Genomic DNA, 7,352 nt, shown 5'->3' on the forward strand with positions numbered 1-7,352 from the left:
CTTTTCATCTTTTTCTTATGAGCACTAATTTCTATGAATTTTCATCTTATAACTGTTTTTGTGGTGTCTCATAGATTGTGGAAACTCATACACTAATTATCACTTATTTCCATGAATCTTTGATTTCAGTATTAATCTCTTCAGTAGTAGTGAAGTAACTCAGGAGTAGGCTGTTTAGTTTTGATATACTTGTGTGTTCTTGAGGGTTTTTCCTGAAAGTGATATTAAGTTTAATTCCATCACAGTCAGAGAAGATGCTGGATATAGTTTCTATGCCTTTGAATCTTTAAAAGCTTGTTTTGTGCCCTATCATGTGATCAATCTTCATAACGTTACCAAGTGGGGGTGAGAAAAATCTATATTTTGTGGGCTTTGGGTGGAAAGTTGTATAGATGTCTATTAAGTCCATCTGATTCATGGTATCATTTAGGTCTTGCATCTGTTTGCTTATTTTTTGTCTCATTGATCTGTCTGAAGGGGATAATGTGGTGCTGAGATTCCAACAATTAGTGTGTTGTAGTCTATCTCTACTTTTAGATCTAGTAGTCTTTCCTTCACTTATTTTGGTGCTCCTGATTTTGATGCATAGATATTTATAAGCGTTATATCTTCTTGATAAATTAGCACATTTGCTACAATATAATGCCTTTCTTTGTCTCTTCTTACAGTTTTATTTTAAAGTCTATTTTGTCTGAAATCAATATTGAGACTCCCACCCTTTTTTCATTTCTATATGCTTGGGATACCTTTTTCCAGCCTTTTACTTTTAAGTCTATTGATGTCTTTATGCATGAGGTGAGTGTTTTTGTAGGCAACAGATAAAGGGTTTCTTTTTCTTTCTTTCTTTCTTTTTTTTTTTATCCATTCAGCCTGTCTTTGTCTCTTGATTGGATAATTTAAGCCATTAATTCAACATTATCATCCATATTTCTGGACTTATCTCTGCCATTAAGTTAGCCATTTTCTTGGTTGGTTGTTGTACTCTTATTTCTGACTGTCTTTAGTTTCCTGACATAGCACTCCCTTCAGAACTTCTTGAAGAGCTGGTCTGGGGTTGGTAAATTCTTTCAGATTTTGTTTACCTGAGAATGTTTTTTACCTTTTCTTCCCATTTGAAGGATAACATTTAGGGGTATAGTAATCTTACTTGAAATTGTTTCTCACTTAACACTTTGACTATATTTCCCCATTCTTTCCTCCCTTGCATTGTTTCCAGTGAGATGTCTGATGTTACCTGATGGGATAACCTTCGTCTGTAACTTGACATTTCTCTTTTGCCAATTTTAGTGTCTTGCCTTTATCTGTGTTTTTGGCCAGTCTGGATATGATGGGCCATGGAGAAGATCTTTTGGGGTTGATTCTATTTGGAGTCCTTTGTATTTCTTGGGTATGGATGTTTGATTGTATTTCTAGGTATGGAAAATTTTCTTTCAGGATTTTATGGAATAGATTTTTAATGAAAAATATGGAATACTTCATGAATTTGAGTGTCATCCATATGCAGGGGCCATGTTAATCTTGTCTATATCATTCCAAATTTAGTATACGTGCTGCTGAAGTGAGCACAATACTTTTACTTTTTAAAGTACACCAGAAATAAAATAAAAAGTCAAGCAACAGCATAGGAGAAAATACTTGCAAATCCTATAACAGAAAAGTATTCTTATATAGGAGATGCTATAATTTTTTTTGAGAGATTTTCGCTATAGGGCATGTGCGCTTGCCAGACAGAGAGAGACATAGAGATAGAAAGCAAGAAATCACCCCTCGGGGGAATGGCCACACTGCAATCCCTTCTCCTCCATCCTCCTCTCGGGATCCTGGGCATGCACGCACACGTGCCCGGCATGAGTTTTAAGCCACCGGGTCTGGGACGCAAACCACAGTTGACTACGTGGGAGTCCAGTGACATAGCCATTACACTAACTGCTGGTTCCCGGAGATGCTATAATTTGACAAGAAGAAAAAAAAATTTTTTTAATTAAAATTTAATTCGAAATCTTAATTACAGCCCTAAATTTCTTTAAAAATATTGCAATTATAATGCAACATTGAAATGAAAAGTATTGGGTACAGAAGAACATAAATAGATCTGCAAGATGAAAATTTATTACAACTGGGGCAAATATTTTTTACTAGAATATTATCTGCATATTTTTATTTAATAATTTTTTCAGCTTAGATTAGTTTTTTATTTAAAATTTTTTTTTCACATTTGATTGATTCACAAAATACCTTAAACTAAAAATATGGACAAAGCTAGAATCTAGTGAAGAGTGCACTATAATTTTCTTCTGAAATATTTTTTAAAAATTAATATTTAATTTATATTCATTCCCTGAGCATCATTACAACATACAAAATGTAATTTTCCATCCAGAATATACTGCATAGTGGCTTAATCATAATTTTCCATTTCTAATTTCATATATATATATATATATATATATATATACATATTCTAGTAATCATCAATTCCCATGGAATCTGCTGCACAAAGGGAGAAAAATGGAACTGTAGAGAGATTGCAGATCACTTCCTCTTGCATGCCTCCGAATGCTCAGATTTGACTCCATAAATTAAAAAATAACGTACAACCCATCAGATGGCCAGAAACCACTGCAAAGGCACAAAAAATATGAGAAGCCAAGAAAATGTCTCTCCCTCAAAGAAAAAGAATAACTCCTCATCCTCCATAGATAGCACAGTGGAACTCATAGAAATGTCAAATAATTTAGAATATTCGTAGTGAGAAAGCTAACAGAGATGCATGAGAAGAAAGACAACGATCTCCAGAAGAGGTAGGAGAAAAGAGAGAATGAGTTTCAGGAGGTGAGGAAGTTTTTGTACAATCTGAAAGAGGAAATACACGCCATGAAAAAGAATCAAGTGGAATTGTTATAGATGAAGGCTGTAATACAGGAAAACAAAATCTCCCTTGAAAGTATTAAGAGAAGATTAGATCATGCAAAAGATTGAATCTCAGATGTAGAAGACAGAACCTCTGACCTAGAAAAGTTCACCAAAAAAACTGAGAAAATACCCCCCCAAATGAGATAATATACCAGTATTTCTAGATACCATTAGACACCTAAACATCCAGATCATCAGTATCCCAGAAGGTGAAGAAACTAATAAGGGGATTGATAATCAATTCCAGAAATGCTGGAAGAAAAGTTTCCAAACCTGGAGAGAGGCATTCAAACATCCAGACTCAAGAAATACAAAGACCCCACATAGAATCAACCCAAGAAGATCTTCCCCAGGGCACATCATAGCCAGATTGACCAAAACCACAAAGAAAAGGTACTAAAACTGGCAAGAGAGAAACACTGAGTTACTTACAAAGGATATCTTATCAGGCTAACATCAGACCTCTCATCAGAAACAATGCAAGCAAGGAAAGAATGGGAAAATATATTCAAAATGTTAAGTGAAAAACAGTTTCAACCAAGAATACTATACCTGGCAGCGTTATCCTTCATATGAGAAGAAAAGATAAAAACATTCTCAGATAAACAAAACTTGAAAGAATTTACCAACACCAGACCAGCTCTCCAAGAAGTTCTGAAGAGTGCTATACCAGGAAAACTGAAGTCAAACACACAGAAATAAGAGTACAAAAAACAGGGACCAGCAGTTAACGTAATGGCTATGTCGCTGGACTCCCACGTAGTCAACCGTGGTTCAAGTCCCGGACCCGGTGGCTTAAACTCACGCTGGGCGTGTGTGCATGTGTGCCCAAGATCCCAAGAGGAGAATGGACTTTCTCTCTCTCTCTCTGTCTGGCGAGTGCACACACCTTATAGCAAAAACCTCTCCAAAAAAAAAAAGAGTACAAAAAACAACCAAGATTTGGCCAACTTAATGGTAGGGACAAGGCTGGAAAGATCAATAATATCATTCAATGTAAACTTCCAGAGTTTAAATGGAAAGATCAGACAGCAGTAACACTTCAAATTCAACAGAAGAGAGATTAAGTTCATGAGACTGAACTAGTGAAATGGAATTTGATGACTTCTGACTAAAACATTACTGATTTTCTTCTATACTTTGTTTTCCAGATATAAGGATTTTTGTCTTCTCTTGAACTGTTGATAGGATCATCTACCTACTGCTTGAACTGAATCCTAACCTCTTTCCTGGCTTAAAGTCTTAAGCAAACTTCTCTAAACATTTTTCAATTTTGATTAAAACCAAAACTGTTTTTCTTGAAAAAAAAAAGCATTAAAAATGCCTACAAAAATAGACACTAGGGGAATCACTCTTTAAACTCACTATATAGTGTGTGGTTAGGAATACATACTTTATAATATAAAGCCTGTCTACACGTAGTGGTTAGCTCAGAAAGCCAGCTGGTTTCCTCGTGGTGATCCAGATTTCAGTGTCAGTTATTAGCAACCTTCAAGTCTTCTGTGTGGCAAGTATCTTGTTTTCCTCTTCCAGTTCTTCCAACCCCCCTGGTGTCATGAGGTCAGCAATGTTTTTCTCCAGATCATCAATGCGACTACTCACATCATCAATTCTTCCAATGATCTGGTTGGACACGGTCTGAAACTTATCTTGTGTTTGTTGCAAGAGAGTCTGCACCACAGAGGTCAGGTCCTGCATGGTCTTCGGGTCAGTCTCGGCCATCTCCCCTGTATACAGCTTAGTGATGGTTTCTCAGACCTTCACCATATTTTATTTAACTTTATTTATTTATTTATTTTAATTTGACCAGAGAGGAACAGAATGGGCGGGCTGAGAGCATGGCGTGAGAAAGTGAGAAAGCAAGCCACCAGGTCCAGGACTCCAACTGTGGTCAGCCATGTGGGAGTCCAGTGCTCTAAACCACCAAGTCACCTCCTGGCCCTTCACCTTCACCAGCTTTTAAGAAAGGAATTATAGGTTTGCTGTTATCTGCTCCCTTTGTACCTACATGATTGTTTTTCTTTTTAGTTTTATTTATTTCTTCTAAGGGGAAGAGGGAGAGAGAACAGAGAAGAAAACAGGGAGTGAGAGAGAGAGAGAGGGAAGAGAGAAAAAGACAGGCACCTCTCACAGGGTCTACACTCAAAATCCATCCAACTTCAGCCAGCCGGGGTCACTGGGTGTACCAGAGATCTCCTGAGAATGGCCTGGGACCTTCTCACATGGCTTCAGCATCACAGGGCCCTGTGTCACTGCTGTGCCTGCAGCAGCCTAAGTGTTTCTTTTGGGAGTCGTTTTAGAAGTATTTGAGAGGGAGCAGAGGTAAGTACTGGCATTCCGGGTACAACCACTCCCTGTGGTTTGAAGTAGTCTGTTCTCATGAGAGCTCATATGAAGCTCATCCCAGTGCAGCAGTGTTGGGAGGGGGAACCTTGAAGAAGGAAGTCTGGTGTGTGTGTGTGTGTGTGTGTGTGTGTGCGCGCGTGCGTGCACAAGTGCGCATGTGTGAGTGTGTGTGTGTGTGTCTGTTTGCTGTTTAGCTCCCACTTACTAGCTCTGGTGGGACAGGATTAGTTACTCCAGGTGGCTCTACAGCAGGCTCTGTCTGCTCTCTCAGGCTCCTGGTCCCCTCTTCTCCCACCATGCTGTGACACAGCGGGTGCCCTCACAGCAGTCCACATCAGGTGCCCGGTCTGAAACTTCCCGCCTGCAGGACCGCGGGCACACAGCCTCTCTGTGCATGGTCGCCTGGTGTCAGGGGCCACCTGAGAGCAGGACACTGAGACCCCGCTCCGCTTCTCTCCCACCCACACCAGCCGGGGCATGAAGGGTGGGGGACGAAGAAGGAGGAGCTCGAGACAGGATTTCTCAGGCATGGTGTGAGAGCAGGAGGCTAGAGCGGGAACCCCAGGCGCGGAAGAGAAGCGAGGAAGGGCCTCAGGGGAGGTCACTTGAGGGGGTGAAAAACAGGCAGAAAAACCATGAGAGGAGACTGCGGAGAAGGCGCGTGAGGGAAAGTGAGAGGAGCTGTGGCGCGTGGGGAGGGGACCATGAAGACAGAAAGGCTGTGAGGCGGAGACAGAGAAGGAGTGGGTGCTCCGGGGACTCCAAGGAGCTCAGAAACCTTGTCCCCGTCTCTCAGCGCTCCTGTCTCCCCTTGGTGGTTCGGAGGGCTTCCCCCCACACACACTCCCCCCCCCCCCCCCACCAGTGCTGCTGGCCTTCCTTGGAGGGGAGGGGAGGGTGGTTCACAGAGGCTGTCTTGGTCCTGCCTCCTTCTGCTGCTTTAGAAATTTCTGGAGCAGGGGACTGAAGCAAGGGTCTCCTAACTCTGTCCTTTTTGAGACAGTGTCTTCACTTGCTGTTCAGGCTGGTCTCAAACTCATGACCCTCCTGGTTTCACCATCTGAGTAGCTGGAATTACAGGCGTGCACCACCATATCCAACTTCCAAGCTCTGTGATCAGTCCTTTTGGTAATATATTTTGGAGATGCAGCTGACAGATATGTACTAGCATAACACAGATTATTAAAAAAAAAAATAGCACCTAAAATGACATGAGATTCGAAGTTTTATTTAAATATTTATTTATTTATTTTAGGATTTTGCAATGGTATGTGCTCACCTGAGAGACACAAGAGAGATTTGAACTGCTGGGTCTGGGATTGGAACTGCCCTCGATCATATGGGAGTCCAGCTCCCCAATCACTATGTTATTTGCTGGCCCTGAGATTAAAGCTTTTAAAATAGAAGTTTCATATGTTCCTCACCCACCCTGAGCATCCCCAGGGCTGATGTCCCCAGCCTGGTGGCTCCCTACCGTGAGCTCAGTTGAGCTTTGGGGAGATCTGGCTCCAGTCAGGGTCTGGCCACGTGAACACGTGAACACTGGCAACTTCTGTCATGTTACTGAACCTCTGCCTCTCAGCTGTGAGTGAGGACAGGAGGACCCACCTCCCAGCCCTGTGCTCACACTGCAGTGTGGATTTACTCTAACCGTGCTGTACTGACTCAGTCATGGAGGTCAAGTAGGCGATGTTCTTACAAATGGCCTTTGGTGACTGGGGGCCTGTGTGTTGGGGATGGTCATTAGAGAGCGGGGCCCTGGCTGTGAGACTCAGCCCAAGCTCTGCCTGTGGGGAGGAGACCCTGATGCCACGGGGAACCGGGTGTCGGGACCCTGGGACTGTTAGACTCTGCCTTGCAGGTTGGGCAGGGCCTCCCTCTCTCCTCTCACCCTCTCAGCCCTCTCCTGTGATCTCTCAAGGGACAGAAGCCAGAGTGTTCTCCCATGTTCTGTCTCTCAAATGCCTCCCACCAGGATTTGCCTGTTGACATGGATGGGCCTGACCTATGTGGTTTAGGGACAGTCACTCAATTTCCCCAGTCACTGGCAGAGTCCGCCCTGTGGCCAGTCCACGTGCTGGCTCTCTGCAGCC

The 7,352-nt window shown here is 42.2% G+C and overlaps 1 non-coding gene and 1 pseudogene across 1 annotated transcript; both read right to left on the bottom strand.

Moving 5' to 3' along the window:
* Positions 1 to 1,459: 1,459 nt before the first annotated feature.
* On the bottom strand, positions 1,460 to 1,566 carry LOC114005773 (U6 spliceosomal RNA). Its single transcript, XR_003547595.1, has one exon. It is a non-coding gene; the product is annotated as a U6 spliceosomal RNA (small nuclear RNA).
* Positions 1,567 to 4,404: 2,838 nt separating this feature from the next.
* LOC102485744 (heat shock factor-binding protein 1 pseudogene) lies at positions 4,405 to 4,635 on the bottom strand (annotated as a pseudogene).
* Positions 4,636 to 7,352: the final 2,717 nt, after the last annotated feature.

Source organism: Tupaia chinensis, unplaced genomic scaffold, assembly GCF_000334495.1.
Source record: "Tupaia chinensis unplaced genomic scaffold, TupChi_1.0 Scaffold144425_1, whole genome shotgun sequence".
In the NCBI taxonomy this organism is placed as follows: domain Eukaryota; kingdom Metazoa; phylum Chordata; class Mammalia; order Scandentia; family Tupaiidae; genus Tupaia; species Tupaia belangeri.